The sequence below is a fragment of the Oncorhynchus nerka genome, linkage group LG11 (genome assembly GCF_034236695.1).
Source record: "Oncorhynchus nerka isolate Pitt River linkage group LG11, Oner_Uvic_2.0, whole genome shotgun sequence".
In the NCBI taxonomy this organism is placed as follows: Eukaryota; Metazoa; Chordata; class Actinopteri; order Salmoniformes; family Salmonidae; genus Oncorhynchus; species Oncorhynchus nerka.
In genome coordinates, this window is record NC_088406.1 from 34,512,943 (window position 1) to 34,532,042 (window position 19,100).

General features: G+C 44.5%; 1 pseudogene; it reads left to right on the forward strand.

The window, feature by feature from the left end:
• Positions 1 to 350: 350 nt before the first annotated feature.
• On the forward strand, positions 351 to 18,922 carry LOC115137764 (WD repeat-containing protein 81-like; annotated as a pseudogene).
• The last annotated feature ends 178 nt before the right edge of the window (positions 18,923 to 19,100 follow it).

The window sequence follows — 19,100 nt, forward strand, 5'->3', positions numbered from 1 at the left end:
GATTCGCACCTACCTCTAGCGCTCCCTAGTGAAGCTGCCTCCTAGCTGGACCCGTGTGCGCACCCAGGGCTTGAGGAAAAGCAAGCTGAGCTACAGGCTGGCAAGGGACCCAGGCTGCCAACTAGTCTCCCAGGATTCTTTCATGAAGACCATGTAGGGGGTATCACAACATAATTTCAGGTATCGTTCCAGTTAATTTTTTGGAGGGGGTCAACTTTAATTGCGAAATAACAGCATTATACAGTATTTTAAGCACTTACATATAAGTAGTTAAAATGTGAAACTCCTAATAAATTAATTGTACAATTTTGTCCTGAAAATGTAATGCATTTATGAATGTGTGATAAAACATGGTTGAGAGTCGCTATGCTATTAATCTGTTTTGGTCCTTTCACAGAAACCTGTGGTGCAAGGCTCATCACAGCCACATGCAGCCCTATGCAGGGGCTACAGAGCAGATGCATGTAGCAGCCACAGCCATGCTTTGTGCCAAGCGCTGCAGAAGCTCTTCTGCTCTACGTTCGTCTCATCAGTGTCAGAACTCACCAGTAGGAGGCAACGAGCAGGACCTGGAGTCTTTGAGCTTGGGGAAACTGAGCGACAAGGACAGCACTAGCAAGGTCTCCATCGGAGACGCCGACTCCACTTGGGACTGAACCAGTCTGAAGTCAGCTGACAGCAGCCAGGTCTTGAAGCAGGCCAGCGAGGGAGAGGAGCTGGAGGAAGAGACTGAGACAGACTAAGGAAGGGAAGGAGAGAGGGACATGGGAGGGCAGTGGTCCCAGCCTAGAACTGACGTTATCTGGCTGCACAGAGGAGACAGTGGCCACCCTGGAGGGTGAGTTTATCAATGGCATGGATTTGGAGGACTCACAGAAAGACATGGTGGGAGAGGAGGAGGAGGAGGAGGAGGAGGAAGAGCATGACCCGTCAGAGGACTCGGAGGAAAAAGAGCAGAAGATCCTTCTAGGTGAGATTCTACTAACATATCATAACCACACTGTGTGTATGTGTGAGTATGAGAGCGAGTGGGTAGATGTGAGTTTAGCAGAGTGTGTAATAAGCCTATCTGAGTGAGAGGATATCAACACCTAACTACTCATGTCACTCCTGCAGTCTGATTCTAGAATTCTGCTCTGAGCTCCAGAACCAGAACCACATGCTCTAGATCTGTTAGAATGATTCTCTGAATTATAGAACTCATTCTGTTCAGAATTCATGACAGGAAAAGATAATGATTGCATGTTTTATTATTAGGTTAGAAACTGAATATGTGCTTATCATATGATCTCTGGTCTTTGCTGAAGAAAGAACTAAGTACAGCGTCTTCATTAGACACTATAGGGTTACAAGTTATGCCAGTATACAGAGAAGCTGTCGGTTATGTCCGTAGGCTAAATCATACAGCGTTCATGGCATTCACTTCTCAATGGGAAGAGCAGGAAGGTGGTGTAGTGACTGGAAGTTCATAGCCCGCAGGGAGACTCATGTACACCACGTCCCTCAGTGGAGAACCACAGCGTTGGAAATGGGTTCGTTGTTGCTGTGGAGTTTTTTCATCTTTATACAAGTTCACACAGAGCAAAGCAGAGCCCCTGCCCATGGTGTGAATCTGAAGTCCTATACTCCTTTCACTGGTGCTGTGAAGATACCTGTTTCAGAGGGGAAAATGGGGAGGGATCAAATATATTTCAAATGTATTTATAAAGACCTTCTAACATCAGCTGATATCGCAAAGTTCTGTACAGAAACCCAGCCTAAAACCGCAAACAGCAAGCAATGCAGGTGTAGAAGCACGGTGGCTAGGAAAAACCAGAACCTAGGAAGAAACCTAGAGAGGAACCAGGCTATGAGGGGTGGCCAGTTCTATTCTGGCAGTTCCGGGTGGAGATTATAACAGAACATGGCCAAGATGTTCAAACGTTCATAGATTACCAGCAGGGTTAAATAATAATAATCACAGTGGTTGTAGAGGGTGCAACAGGTCAGCACCTCAGGAGTAAATGTCAGTTGGCTTTTCATAGCCGATCACATTGAGTATCTCTACCGCTCCTGCTGTCTCTAGAGAGTTGAAAACAGCAGGTCTGGGACAGGTAGCACGTCCGGTGAACAGGTCAGGGTTCAATACTCCAGATATAACAGCTTGACCCTAGCCCCTGACACACAATCTACTGCAGCATAAATACTGGAGGCTGAGACAGGGGTTGGGAGACACTGTGGCCCCTTCCGACGATACCCCCGGACAGAGCCAAACAGGCAGGATATTACCCCACCCACTTTGCCAAAGCACAGGCCCCACACCACTAACGGGATATCTTCAACCACCAACTGACCATCCTGAGACAAGGCCGAGTATAGCACACAAAGATCTCCGCCATGGCACAACCCAAGGGGGGCGCCAACCCAGACAGGAAGATCACGTCAGTGACTCAACCCACTCAAGTGACGCCCCCCTCCTAGGGACTGCATGGAAGACCACCAGTAAGCCAGTGACTCAGCCCCTGTAATAGGGTTAGAGGCAGAGAATCCCAGTGGAAAGAGGGGAACCGGCCTGGCAGAGACAGCAAAGGTGGTTCGTTGCTCCAGAGCCTTTCCATTCACCTTCACACTCCTGGGCCAGACGACACTCAATCATAGGACCTACTGAAGAGATGAGTCTTCAATAAAGACTTAAAGGTTGAGACGAGTTTGCGTCTCTCACATGGATAGGCAGACCATTCCATAAAAATTTAGCTCTATAGGAGAAAGCCCTGCCTCCAGCTGTTTGCTTAGAAATTCTAGGGACAATGAGGAGGCCTGCGTCTTGTGACCGTAGCGTACGTGTAGGTATGTACGGCAGGACCAAATCGGAAAGGTAGGTAGGAGCAAGCCCATGTAATGCTTTGTAGGTTAGCAGTAAATTCTCAGAACAAGAATAGACTGACGAGTTTCAGAAGAAAGTACTTTGTTCCTGGCCATTTTGAGCCTGTAATCGAATCCACAAATGCTCATGCTCCAGATACTCAACTAGTCTAAAGGCGGCCAGTTTTATTGCTTCTTTAATCAGGACAACAGTTTTCAGCTGTGATAACATAATTGCAAAAGGGTTTTCTAATGATGAATTAGCCTTTAAAAATGATCAACTTGGATTAGCTAACACAACGTGCCATTGTAACACAGGAGTGATGGTTGCTGATAATGGGCCTCTGTACACCTATGTAGATATTCCATAAAAAAATCTGCCGTTTCCAGCTACAATTGTCATTTACAACATGAACAATGTCTACACTGTATTTCTGATCAATTTAATGTTTTCATGGACAACAAATGTGCTTTCTTTCAAAAACAAGGACATTTATAAGTGACCCTAAACGGTAGTATGCATACGGTAGTACACATACTTTGAACAGTAGTATACATACATACATACATACATACATACATACATACATACATACATACATACATACATACATACATACATACATACATACATACATACATACATACATACATACATACATACACACATACATACACACATAACACACCTAACAATAATGAGGCTCTATACACGGGGTACCGTTACTGAGTCAATGTGCGGGGTCCAGGCTAGTCAAGGTAATTTGTACATGTAGGTAGGAGTAAAGTGCTCTGTTTTATGACAAACAATGTTTGGAGTGAATTTTAGCACAAACATATTTTTTTGCCCAGGCTAGGACAAATTAATGCTGAACTGAACTTTACCCCCACATGAACGGGCATGGCAGCAGATTTCATGTTTTAGATGCTCACTGTGTTTGATATCTCACCCCCCACTGGGATTGGGCTTTGGCAGAGGTGGTGGATTTTGTTAGGAGAGATTGCAAAGCATTTTCGTCCAGAACCCAAATTGATTAGTGAGAGATTTGGTTTTGGGTGCCGAGAATATCAGTTGTTATTGTTGTGTTGACTGTATAACACTGATAACTGATTTCTCCCTGCAGACACGGTCTGTAAGACCGTTAGATGGCTGTCTGCAAAGCTTGGACCCACAGTGACGTCTCGATGTGGGGCCAGGAATCTGCTCCGGCTGCTCACCATCTGGTGAGTAATTGATGGATAGTTGGCACCGAAAGGACAGGATTTTCAAATACTGAGAGAGTTTGCTGTAACAGTTGTTACATACTATATTACAGAAAACACCAAGTAACCACACTATCTATTGTCCTGGTTGAAATATGAAACGATCAACCAGTTTACACTTAAAAATTCATTTTACTGCTTTATGATAGAGATCCTATTAAATGAGGATATCCCTATTAAATCAGGGATTATATACAGTTGAAGTCAGAAGTTTACATACACTTAGGTTGGAGTCATTAAAACTTGTTTTTCAACCACTCCACACATTTCTTTTTAACAAACTATAGTTTTGGCAAGTCGGTTAGGACATCTACTTTGTGCATGACACAAGTAATTTTTCCAACAATTATTACAGTGAATTATAAGTGCAATAATATGTTTGTTTCACAATTCCAGTGAGTCAGAAGTTTACATACACTAAGTAGACTGTGCCTTTAAACAGCTTGGAAAATTCCAGAAAATGATGTCATGGCTTTAGAAGCTTCTGATAGGCTAATTGACATAATTTGAGTTATTGGAGGTGTACCTGTGGAAGTATTTCAGGTCTACCTTCAAACTCAGTGCCTCTTTGCTTGACATCATGGGAAAATTGTTTAACTAGGCAAGTCAGTTAAGAACAAATTCTTATTTACAATGACGGCCTACCCCGGCAAAACCCAGACGATGCTGGGCCAATTGTACGCCGCCCTATGGGACTCCCAATCATGGCCGATGTGATACAGCCTGGAATTGAACCTGGGACTGTAGTGACGCCTCTTGCACTGAGATGCAGTGCCTTATACCGCTGTGCCACTCAGGAAACCCAAATCATGTCCAGTAGATTGAATTTACCGCAGGTGGACTCCAAGTTGTAGAAACATCACAAGGATGTTAACTTCCGGCGCCGACAGAAATGGCCGCCTCGCTTCGCGTTCCTAGGAAACTATGCAGTATTTCGTTTTTTTACGTGTTATTTCTTACATTGGTACCCCAGGTAATCTTAGGTTTCATTAAATACAGTCGGGAAGAACTACTGAATATAAGAGCAACGTCAACTCACCATCAGTATGACCAGGAATATGACTTTCACGAAGCGGATCCTGTGTTCTGCCTTCCACCCAGGACAATGGATCGGATCCCAGCCGGCGACCCAAAACAACGACGTCGTAAAAGAGGGAAACGAAGCGGTCTTCTGGTCAGGCTCCGGAGACGGGCGCATCGCACACCACTCCCTACCATACTACTCGCCAATGTCTAGTCTCTTGACAACAAGGATTTTTCACGGAAACATGGCTCACTCGAGAGACGCTAACGGAATCAGTGCAGCCAGCTGGTTTCTTCACGAATCGCGCCGACAGAAACAAACATCTTTCTGGTAAGAAGAGGGGCGGGGGCGTATGCCTTATGATTAACGAGACGTGGTGTGATCACAACAACATACAGGAACTCAAGTCCTTCTGTTCACCTGACTTAGAATTCCTCACAATCAAATGTCGACCGCATTATCTACCAAGGGAATTCTCTTCGATTATAATCACAGCCGTATATATTCCCCCCCCCCAAGCAGACACATCGATGGCCCTGAACTAACTTTATTTGACTCTTTGCAAACTAGAAACCACGTATCCTGAGGCTGCATTCATTGTAGCTGGGGATTTTAACAAGGCTAATCTGAAAACAAGACTCCCTGAATTGTATCAGCATATCGATTGCGCAACCAGGGCTGGTAAAACCTTGGATCATTGCTATTCGAACTTCCGCGATGCATATAAGGCCCTCCCCCGCCCTCCTTTCGGAAAAGCTGACCACGACTCCATTTTGTTGCTCCCTGCCTACAGACAGAAACTAAAACAAGAAGCTCCCTCGCTCAGGTCTGTTCAACGCTGATCTGACCAATCTAATTCCACGCTTCAAGACTGCTTCGGTCATGTTGACTGGGATATGTTCCGCATTGCTTCCAACAACAACATTGACAAATACGCTGATTCGGTGAGCGAGTTCATTAGAAAGTGCATTGACGATGTCGTTCCCATAGCAACGATTAAAACATTCCCAAACCAGAAACTGTGGATTGATGGCAGCATTTGTGTGAAACTGAAAGCGCGAACCACTGCTTTTAACCAGGGAAAGGCGACCGGAAACATGACCGAATACAAACAGTGTAGTTATTCCCTCCGCAAGGCAATCAAACGTGTCACAAGTCAACGGCTCAGACACAAGAGGTATGTGGCAGGGTCTACAGTCAATCACGGATTACAAAAAGAAAACCAGCCCCGTCTCGGACCAGGATGTCTTGCTCCCAGGCAGACTAAATAACTTTTTTGCCCGCTTTGAGGACAATACAGTGCCACTGACACGGCCCGCAACCAAAACCTGCAGACTGTCCTTCACTGCAGCTGACATGAGTAAAACATTTAAACGTGTTAGGCTGCAGGCCCAGACGGCATCCCCAGCCACGCCCTCAGAGCATGCGCAGACCAGCTGGCTGGTGTGTTTACGGACATATTCAATCAATCCTTATCCCAGTCTGCTGTTCAAGAGGGCCACCATTGTCCCTGTTCCCAAGAAAGCTAAGGTAACTGAGCTAAAAGACTACCGCCCGTAGCACTCACTTCCGTCATCATGAAGTGCTTTGAAAGACTAGTCAAGGACCATATCACCTCCACCCTACCTGACACCCTAGACCCACTCCAATTTGCTTACCGCCCAAATAGGTCCACAGACGATGCAATCTCAACCACACTGCACACTGCCCTAACCCACCTGGACAAGAGGAATACCTATGTGAGAATGCTGTTCATCGACTACAGCTCAGCATTTAAACACCATAGTACCCTCCAAACTCGTCATCAAGCTCGAGACCCTGGGTCTCGACCCCGCCCTGTGCAACTGGGTACTGGACTTCCTGACGGGCCGCCCCCAGGTGGTGAGGGTAGGTAACAACATCTCCACCCCGCTGATCCTCAACACTGGGGCCCCGCAATGGTGCGTTCTGAGCCCTCTCACGTACTCCCTGTTCACCCACGACTGCGCGGCCATGCACGCCTCCAACTCAATCATCAAGTTTGCAGACGACACAACAGTGGTAGGCTTGATTACCAACAACGACGAGATGGCCTACAGGGAGGAGGTGAGGGCCCTCGGAGTGTGGTGTCAGGAAAATAACCTCACACTCAACGTCAACAAAACAAAGGAGATGATTGTGGACTTCAGGAAACAGCAGAGGGAGCACCCCCCTATCCACATCGATGGGACAGTAGTGGAGAGTGTAGTAAGTTTTAAGTTCCTCGGCGTACACATCACGGACAAACTGAATTGGTTCACCCACACAGACATCGTCGTGAACCTCAGGAGGCGGAAGAAATTTGGCTTGTCACCAAAAGCACTCACAAACTTCTAGAGATGCATAATCGAGAGTATCCTGTCGGGCTGTATCACCGCCATCAACCGTAAGGCTCTCCAGAGGGTAGTGAGGTCTGCACAACTCATCACCGGGGGCAAACTACCTGCCCTCCAGGACACCTACACCACCCAATGTCACAGGAAGGCCATAAAGATCATCAAGGACAACAACCACCCGAGCCACTGCCTGTTCACCCCGCTATCATCCAGAAGGCGAGGTCAGTACAGGTGCATTAAAGCAGGGACCGAGAGACTGAAAAACAGCTTCTATCTCAAGGCCATCAGACTGTTAAACAGCCACCACTAACATTGAGTGGCTGCTACCAACACACTGACTCAACTCCAGCCACTTTAATAATGGGAATTGATGGAAATTGATGTAAAATATATCACTAGCCACTTTAAACAATGCTACTTAATATAATGTTTACATACCCTACATTACTCATCTCATATGTATATGTATATACTGTACTCTATATCATCTACTGCATCTTTATGTAATACATGTATCATTAGCCACTTTAAACTATGCCACTTTGTTTACATACTCTACATTACTCGTCTCATATGTACAGTGGGGCAAAAAAGTATTTAGTCAGCCACCAATTGTGCAAGTTCTCCCACTTAAAAAATTTTCATCATAGGTACACTTCAACTATGACAAACAAAATGAGAAAATAAATCCAGAAAATCACATTGTAGGATTTTTTATGAATTTATTTGCAAATTATGGTGGAAAATAAGTAATTGGTCACCTACAAACAAGCAAGATTTCTGGCTCTCACAGACCTGTAACTTCTTCTTTAAGAGGCTCCTCTGTCCTCCACTCGTTACCTGTATTAATGGCACCTGTTTTTTAAAACTATTTTCGACATAATAGAAAGTAGAATAATAGGGAAGACATCAACTATGAAATAACACATATGGAATCATGTAGTAACCAGAAAAGTGTTAAACAAATCTAAATATATTTTATATTTGAGATTTTTCAAAGTAGTTACCCTTTGCCTTGACAGCTTTGCACACTCTTGGCATTCGCTCAACCAGCTCCATGAAGTAGTCACTTGGAATGCATTTCAATTAACAGGTGTGCCTTGTTAAAAGTTGATTTGTGGAATTTCTTTCCTCAATGCATTTGAGCCAATCAGTTGTGTTGTGACAAGGTAGGTGTGGTATACCGAAGATAACACTATTTGGTAAAATACCAAGTCCATATTATAGCAAGAACAGCTCAAATAAGCAAAGAGAAATTACAGTCCATCATTACTTTAAGACATGAAGGTCAGTCAATCCGGAAAATGTAAAGAACTTTGAAAGTTTATTCAAATGCAGTCGCAAAAACCATCAAGCACCATGATGAAACTGGCTCTCATGAAACTGACTCTCAGACCCAGAGTTACCTCTGCTGCAGAGGATAAGTTCATTAGAGTTAACTGCACCTCAGTTTGCAGCCCAAATAAATGCTTCACAGAGTTCAAGTAACAGATACATTTCAACATGAACTGTTCAGAGGAGACTGAGTGAATCAGGCCTTCATGGTTGAATTGCTGCAAAGAAACCACTACTTTCTTGGGTCAAGAAACACGAGCAATGGACATTAGACCGGTGGAAATCTGTCCTTTTGGTCTGATGAGTCCGCTGTGTCTTTGTGAGACGCCGAGTAGGTGAACGGATGATCTCCGCATGTGTGGTTTCTACCGTAAAGCATGGAGGAGGAGGTGTGATGGCGTGGGGGTGCTTTGCTGGTGACACTCAGTGATTTTATTTAGAATTCAAGGCACACTTAACCAGCATGGCTACCACAGCATTCTGCAGCGATACGCCATCCCATCTGGTTTGCGCTTATTGGGACTATCATTTGTTTTTCAACAGGACAATGACCCAACATCTCCAGACTGTGTAAGGGCTATTTGACCAAGAAGGAGAGTGATGGAGTGCTGCATCAGATGACCTGGCCTCCAAAATCACCTGACCTCAACAGAATTGAGGTGGTTTGGGATGAGTTGTACCGCAGAGTGACGGAGACGCAGCCAACAAGTGCTCAGCATATGTGGGAACTCCTTCAAGACTTTTGGAAAAACATTCCTCGTGAAGCTGTTTGAGAGAATGCCAAGAGTGTGCAAAGCTGTCATCAAGGCAAAGGGTGACTACTTTGAAGAATCAAAAATGTGAAGTATATATTTTTAATTTTGTTATTTTTTACTACATGGTTCCATATGTGTTACTTCATAGTTTTGATGTCTTCACTATTATTCTACAATGTAAAAATAAAGAAAAACCTTTGAATAAGTAGGTGTCCAAACTTTTGAATGGCACTGTACATACTAACAACTCAACAAGATCTCAAAGTTTACCTTTGAAATTCGACTTATTATGGATGAACATCTATTTAAAAAGGCCGTAAAAGCACTGGGACATTTTCAGCTTCCAGGAATAGTGTATAGATCCTTGTGACATGGGGCTGTGCCTTATCATTCTGAAACATGAGGTAATGGCGGCGGAATCTCTGTGCATTCAGATTGCCATCGATAAAATCCAATTGTGTTCAGTGTCCGTAGCTTATGCCTACCAATACCGTAATCCCACCACCACCGTGGGCACTCTGTTCAGCACGTTGACATTGTAAACCGCTCGCCCACATGACACCATACATGCTGTCTACCATCTGCCTGGTACAGTTGAAACCGGGATTCATCTGTGAAGAGCACACTTCTCAAGCTTGCCAGTGGCCATTGAAGGTGAGCATTTGCCCACTGAAGTCTGTTACGATGCCGAACTGCGGTCAGGTCATGACCCTGGTGAGGACGACGAGCATGCAGATGAGCTTCCCTGAGACAGTTTGTGCAGAATTTCTTCGGTTTTGCAATCCCACAGTTTCATCATCTGTCCAGGTGGCTGGTCTCAGACGATCCCGCAGGTGAAGAAGCTGGATGTGGAGGTCCTGGGCTGGTGTGGTTACACATGGTCTATGGTTGTGAGGCCTGATGGACTTACTGCTAAATTCTCTAAAATGACGTTGGAGGCGGCTTATGTTAGAGAAATGGACATTCAGTTCTCTGGTAACAGCTCTGGTGGACATTCCTATAGGCAGCATGCCAATTGCACGCTCTCTCAAAACTTGAGACATCTGTGGCATTGTGTTGTGTGACAAAACATTTAACATTTTAGTGGCCTTTTATTGTCCCCATCACAGGGTGCACCTGTGTAATGATCATACTGTTTAATCAGCTTCTTGATATGCCACACCTGTCAGGTGGATGGATTATCTTAGCAAAGGAGGGACCAACACTTTACATGTTTGTATTTTTGTTCAGTGTAACATCAGACCTTGGAGACTGAAACATGCAAGGAAACATTATTTCCCACATAAATTCATAGTGTTACATTGAAATGAAATAGATATTGAGTATAATGTTAAACAGTGTTCTATTGAATCTGCCACTCCGTGTTCTGTCCTCAGGTTCCCCAGTGGAGTGCAGACAAGTTCGGCTGTGTGTCTGAAGACCCTCCGCCTGATGACTCATCTGTCTGCGCATCGGCAGGGAGATGGTGCAGCAACACATGGTAGAAACCCTGAAACTCTTCTTCACTGTCTTCTCCCTGCTGCAGTGCCTACAGGGACAGGGAAACACTGGCCTTACTGGAAGGTAGGCATTCTGACACGGTATATATTAAACGCAAAAACATTTTAAGTGAAGTTAGGCTGGTTAAAAGCCAGGAAATTAAAATATGTCAATTTTGATGTGAGCTCAGTCTCCTAACGTATGTTAAGTTGTGAGACTTTAAAAAAATTATTTCATTCCATTGAGATGTCCTCTGTGTGGCGCAGATGGAGAGTTCCCCCTGCAGGGAGGTGGGAGAATGCACCCTGCTGGATGTGTGTACGGCGGAGGGGTCAGAGGTGACGTGTGAGTTGGGGGTTCTGGAGGAGCTGCAGGCCATGTTTAACCCTGAGATGGCATACCACTCCCACATCCCCTTCTACTGCCTTCATAGGTGAGACACACGTGTGCACAAACAATTTTTTAAATGCATACAAACTTAAAATCTGAATTCTATATGTTTCTTACACTGTTGAAGTCGGAAGTTTACATACATTTAGGTTGCAGTCATTAACTTGTTGTTCAACCACTCCACAAGTTTCTTGTTAACAAACTGTAGTTTTGGCAAGTCAGTTAGGTCATCTACTTTGTGCATAACACAAGTAACGTTTCCAACAATTGTGTAAAGACAGATTATTTCATTTATAATTCACGGTATCACAATTCCAGTGGGACAGACATTTACATACACTAAATTGACTGTGCCTTTCTAAGCAGCTTGGAAAATTCCAGAAAATGTCATGGCTTTAGAAGCTTCTGATAGGCTAATTGACATAATTTCAGTCAATTGGAGGTGTACCTGTGGATGAATTTCAAGGCCTACCTTCAAACTCGGTGCCTCTTTGCTTGACATCATGGGAAAATCAAAAGAAATCAGCAGAGACCTCAGAAAAAAAATGGTAGACCTCTGGTTCATCCTTGGGAGCAATTTCCAAACGCTTGAAGTTACCACGTTCATCTGTACAAACAATAGTACGCAAGTATAAACACCATGGGACCACGCAGCCATCATGCCCCTCAGGAAGGAGACATGTTCTGTCTCCTAGAGATTAATGTACTTTGGTGTGAAAAGTGAAAATCAATCCCAGAACAACAGCAAAGGACCTTGTGAAGATGTTGGAGGAAACAGGTACAAAAGTATCTATATCCACAGTAAAGTGAGCCCTATATCGACATAACCTGAAAGGCCGCTCAGCAAGGAAGAAGCCACTGCTCCAAAACCGCCATAGAAAAGCCAGACTACGGTTTGCAACTTCACATGGGGACAAAGATCGTACTTTTTGGAGAAATGTCCTCTGGTCTGATGAAACAAAAATTGAAGTGTTTGGCAATAATGACCATCGTTATGTTTGGAGGAAAAAGGGGGAGGCTTGCAAACCGAAGAACACCATCCCAAGCGTGAAGCAAGGGGGTTGCAAAATCATATTGTGGGGGTGCTTTGCTGCAGGAGGGACTGGTGCACTTCACAAAATAGATGGCATCATGAGAGAGAGAAATTATGTGGATATATTGGAGCAAAATCTCAAGATATCAGTCAGGAAGTTAAAACTTGGTCACAAATGGGACTTGCAAATGGACAATGGCCCCAAGCATACTTCCAAAGTTGTGGCTAAATGGCTTAAGGACAACCAAGTCAAGGTATTGGAGTGGCCATCACAAAGCCCTGACCTCAATCCTATAGAGAATTTGTGGGCAGAACTGAAAAAGCGTGTGCGAGCAAGGAGGCCTACAAAACTGACTCAGTTTCACCAGCTCTGTCAGGAGGAATGGGCCAAAATTCACCCAACTTATTGTGGGAAGCTTGTGGAAGGCTATCCGAAACGTTTGACCCAAGTGAAACAATTTAAAGGCAATGCTACCAAATACTAATTGAGTGTATGTAATCTTCCGACCCACTGGGAATGTGATGAAATAAATAAAAGCTGAAATAAATTATTTTCTCTCTACTATTATTCTGACATTTCACATTCTTAAAATAAAGTGGTAATCCTAACTCACCTAAAACGGGGAATTTTTACTTGGATTAAATGTCAGGAATTGTGAAAAACTGAGTTTAAATGTATTTGGCTAAGGCGTATGTAAACTTCCGACTTCAACTGCATGTTCTTGATGGTTGTCAAAGCATTGTGTCCTTTGGCCCTCCCAGGAGATGTAGCGATTCATAAACTGGTTTCCAACCACGAGCTGGTCTGGAGGTTGGCCCAGTCCTACCACTCCAGGGTGAGTCCTGGCAGTCCTGATGCCACCCCCCCCAGCAGGGTCCAAGGACAGGGTAGAGATTCCCCCCACCACCTGCTCCATTGGCCCCTCCCCTGGTCTGGGACGCCATGTGGGCCGCCCCTTCCCTGCCCCCTACTCCTCCACGCCCCTGGGCTCAGACACTCTCCCAGAGTCAGGCACCTTTGGCAGCCATCTGGTGGGCAACCACATCCAGGAGGCCCGGGACTCTGAGCCGGGGGGTGGGAGCCCCATCCTGGGCTCATTAGACAACTGGAGCCGGCCCCTCCTCCTCCTCCTCCTCCTTCTCCTCCTGGGTGGTGGATCCTACCCCAGAGGACAGTGCTCTGAAACAGGAGCTCCCTCGCAGTGGCTTCTCCCTGCAGGGCAACTGGCTGGCCTGCTGGCAGTGTGAGATCGGTCTCAACCAGCAGGATCCCCACTTTGACTTCCACCAGATCCGCCTGCAGAGCTTCCTGGACCATTTGGCTCAGTGTTTGGCTCCACTTGCTGGGGAGGAATACTTCCTGTCTGGTAGCACGGACAAAACAGTGAAGCTGTGGCCCCTCTATAACCACGGCAACGGGACGCTGGAGGTGGAGCCAAGGCTGACCTACACGGATCATAAGAAGTCTCTGTTCTGTGTTAGCCATCTGGAGGCGCTCAAGGAGGTGGTCAGCTGTGACGCCACCGTGCACCTCTGGGACCAGTTCACAGGTCAGTGGGAAGGAGACCTGTTGAGTTGACTCTGCTTCTGTTTTGTTGGAGTACACATAATGTTTTTCATTTAACTGAGTGATTTTATTTTAATTCCACTACATATTTAAATATAATAAGAAATGAGGTAAATAAAATGTGAAAGCTTCCGAACATACATAAAGTATGAAATAAAGCTCTGCTCTTCCCGTGTGTGTCCAGGTGAACAGATCTGCTACTATGAGGCCCTGGATGGGAAGATCGCCATCACAGCAGTGACCACCATGCCTGCTCCTCACTGTAGTGTAGTGTTTGGCAGTGCAGACTCTCCTCCACTTAATTGACCCAGGCCTGCAGGTACCTACCAAACCCAGAGAAAAACTACCCTGCTCACTCCCCCGTTTAGTCTCCATCCTTTTTGTGCTAATCTAGTGGTCTGGTCAAAAGTAGTGCACTATGTAAGGGATAGGGTGCCATTTGGGGCGGTACCATGCTTTTCTGACTTATTATCCCATGTTATTTATCAGTGTTATGGAATAGAATAGCTTTTTCCTATTGCTTCTAATCTTCCTATTCTTTGCCTGCCTGACATGCCAGAGTGAGTCAATGCTCTTCCCTTAAATATAGAACATAAATATAATAATAATAATAATTTATATACAGTACCAGTCTAACGTTTGGACACACCTACTCATTAATTGCTAATTGAATGTATAATTGCTGCAGTTAGTTGCTGATTTCTGAGGCTGGTAACTCTAATGTACGTATCCTCTGCAGAGCCCTGGAGGGCGCACTGTGGCAGCAGGCTTCTCCTCTGGCTTCATCGTGCTGCTAGACGCACGCACAGGCCTGGTGCTGAGACATCCTGCAGATTAAGAGGTGTGTGTGGGGGAGGTAGGTGTGTGTTCAGTGTCTGCACGTGCATGTTTTTTGGTAATTTCACACTGACTATTGCTAGAGCAGTGGTTTCAAATCAATATGCATTCATGTTCCCGTTGGATAGTGATTCTTTTTTACTGTGGTTAGCTATTGGATTTCACCAGCGGCATAAACAATGGATATTGAGGGATATAAAGTGAACCTTGTATCCTAGCACTGACTGCTCCCACTCTCTCACACAGTCAGTTATTTGGCCTGCGGAGCTTTGTTACATAATGGCCCTTTTCCCATCAACATGTTTCTGCTGCTAGACATGCTGTCTGCATCCCAAATGCCACTATATTCTCTCCCTTTGGGCCCTGGTCAGAAGTAGTGCACTATACAGGGAATAGGATGTAATTTCAGGCGCAGCCACTATCTCTGGCCAGTCAGTCCTTCACATGTTCCTCTCAGGGGAGTATGTAGGGCTCTAAAATGTTCAGCATTCAGTCAGCTGATAAACACGAGGCAGAGTTGCAGCTTACTGTTTTATTCTGCTGTTCCATATTGGTGGTGGTGGTGAAAATTTAACGTGAGTCAAGTGACAGTTGTACCCAGAGGGTTTGTTCAGAAGCAGTCAACAAAGCACTAGAGCTGAGCAAACTTGACTTAACCCTGATTGGTGGGGTCAAGGATTGTGTCTCTGGCTTTAGAGGCTCAAGTTCAGGTAAATATGGACAGGAGTTACTCATTATAAAGGCTATACTGAGTCTCACTGGTCCATCCAGAGATGACCCATTGCTGTAATATTTATGGATTACTCTGCCTATCGCCAACTTTTTTTTAACCTGTCTCTCCTTTCTGGGGAGGTTCCCATTGCTTGGAAGGCAGCCACGGTTCATCCTTTATTTAAAGGGGGAGATAAAGCTGATTCTTACAGTTAAAGGCCTATTTCTATTTTGCCCTGTTTATCAAAAGTGCTGGAAAAACTTGTCAATAATCAACTGACTGGCTTTCTTGATGCCTAATATTCTCTCAGGTATGCAATCTGGTTTCCACTCACTCAGGTTATGGATGTGTCACTGCAACTTTAAAGGTCCTCAATGATGTCACCATTGTCCTTGATTCTAAGCAATGTTGTGCTGCTTTTTTTATTGACTTGGACAAAGCTTTTGATACGGCAGACCATTCCATTCTTGTGGGCCGGATAAGGATTATTGGTCTCTCCTGAGGGGTCTTTGGCCAGGTTTGCTAACTACCTCTCTCAAAGAGTGCAGTGTATAAAGTCAGAAAATCCGTTGTCTCAGCCGCTGCCTGTCACCAGAGGTGTACCCCAATTTTCGATCCTTGGCCTACGCTTTTCTCAATTTACATCAAGAATATAGCTCAGGCAGTAGGAAGCTCTCTCATCCATTTATATGCAGATGATACAGTTTTGTACTCAGCTGGTCCCTCCCTGGATTTAGTGTTAAATGCTCTACAACAAAGCTTTCTTAGTGTCCAACAAGCTTTCTCTATCCTTAACCTTGTTCTCCAAAACAAAGGTCATGTGGTTTGGTAAGAAGAATGCCCCTCTCCCCACATGTGTAATTACTAACTCTGAGGGTTTAGAGCTTGAGGTAGTCAGTCACCTTATACAAGTTCTTGGGAGTATGGCTAGACGGTACACTGTCCTTCTCTCAGCACTTATCAAAGCCTCAGGCTAAAGTTAAATCTAGGCTTGGTTTCTTCTATCGTAATCGCACCTCTTTCACCCCAGCTGCCGAACTAACCCTGATTCAGATGACCATCCTACCCATGCTAGATTACGGAGACATCATTTATAGATCGTCAGGTAAGGGTGCTCTCGAGCGACTAGATGTTCTTTACCATTTGGCCATCAGATTTGCCACCAATGCTCCTTATACGTAGCACACATCACTGCATTGGATACTCCTCTGTAAACTGGTCATCTCTGGATTCAAAGACTCAATCATGGACACTTACTGACAGTTGTGTGAATTATTATTGTCTCTACCTTTTTGCCCTTTGTGCGGTTTGTACCATGTTTTGTGCTACTACCATGTTGTGTTTCTTCCATGTTGTTGTGTTGCTACCATGCTGTCTTGTCATATGTTGCTGCCTTGCTATGTTTTTGTCTTAGGTCTCTCTTTATGTAGTGTTGTGTTTTCTCTCATGTCGTGATGTGTCCTATATTTATATTATATTTATTTATTATTTTGAATCCCAGCCCACGTCTCCACAGGAGGCCTTTTGCCTGTTGGTAGGCCATCATTGTAAATAGGAATTTGTTCTAAACTGACTTGCCTAGTTAAATAGGTTAAATAAAATAAAAAATGTGTAATGTCCTGGCAAAGAATATACAAGTGCTCTTTCTAATCCAGTTATGTCAGGGTGAGCGCGTGGGTGTGTGGGTGTGAGCGTGGGTTGGTGTGGGTGTTTGTGAGTGTACACACACATGATGCTCTCTGACTGTGGTCACCTGTGTGTTTTGTAGGCTGATGAGGGAAACCTGGTCATCAGTTTGTCCACTGACCACACTCTGACTGTGTGGAAAGACCTGGAACACAAGCCCCTCCACCAGTACAAGTGACCCTCCAACCCGGTCCATGCCTTCGACCTGTACAGGGAAGAGATCGTGGCGGGCACCGTGGCCAACAAGATAAGGGTGTACTCCATGATGAACATCTCTGCCAGCCCAGCCAGCAGCACCAACCTCAGCTTGGAGAACTTTCGTGGAACCCTCACCAGCCTGGCTGTGCTGCCCACCAAGAGGCTCCTGCTGCTGGATTTAGATAATGGGGCCATCAGGCTGCTAGCTTAGGGGCTAACATATAACAAACTGGCTCAGCTAGCTATAGACTCTGCTGTTGACTTTTGCTGAAGGTGTCCTATTCCTAAAGCGTGTTGCCTGTATCCTGAGCCTCTCTCCGCTTCTCCCCGTGTGGGATTGAGGCTAGACTCGCTGATGAGGCAAGTGGTGAGGTCCTCAAAACATGTTTTTACTAAGGAGAGAGAGGACCACTTAAAGACCACTTACATGATCCTCAAACTGAGAGGACTTTGCCTGTCTGCTCTGCTGTAGTCAACGACCAAAATAAAGATGAAGTGTTGTATCACTCATTCGAGGATAGATCTACCGTAGGGTAGGGGGCAACTAAACACTTGATTATGACTTTTACCATTTATCTCTCGATCTTATATTATGAATAAGATTCTTATCCTTGACTCGGTCAATGTTATTTTCAAAAGGAAGTGCTCAGGAAGGTGGAGCCTAACATGTCTCTGATGTAGTGTTGGTACTTTCCAAATAGATGCATACCTATCAACCAACACCAAAAACGACTGATTCACATTTCACACACCCACACCTGTCATTATTATCTCCTTGACATTAGATCACACCATGCATCAGGTGCACTGAATAACTATGCTGTATTTCTAGATGAGAAACAAATACAAATACATTTTAAATCTGTTTGCCATGTCTTTCTAAAGAATGAAGGCTTTCTCACCTTACATTGTTTCAAAATTGTATAAAATAAACCAACAAGACCATTTGATTTTACAAGTGTTAATGCATCTACTTAATGCAGACGAGCTGAAGGTTTGACAAGAGGGATGGCAGAGTCACGATGTGAATCTTCAACCTGTAACTGCTGTGTGCCAAGGTCACATGGTCAAATCCTACTGCACAATAAGGAGCACCATTTATCAAGCTATTCTCGATCACATTTTAAGATTATTTTCAATTTAATGGTTTAATATTAGCACCGTTAACATTTCTTTTGAATAATTCTGAACCATGGTTGCCGATTAGAAATAATCAGTTTGTAGGCCTAATTAAAGAAAGGTTGTTTTTATGTAATGTATCACGATGAAACGCACTCAGACATTATTTTTATTTTTATTTTATTTCACCTTTATTTAACCAGGTAGGCTAGTTGAGAACAAGTTCTCATTTGCAACTGCGACCTGGCCAAGATAAAGCATAGCAGTGTGAACAGACAACACAGAGTTACACATGGAGTAAACAATTAACAAGTCAATAACACAGTAGAAAAAAAAATGGGCAGTCTATATACAATGTGTGCAAAAGGCATGAGGAGGTAGGCGAATAATACAATTTTGCAGATTAACACTGGGGTGATAAATGATCAGATGGTCATGTACAGGTAGAGATATTGGTGTGCAAAAGAGCAGAAAAGTAAATAAAAAAATAAAAAAAATAGTATAAAA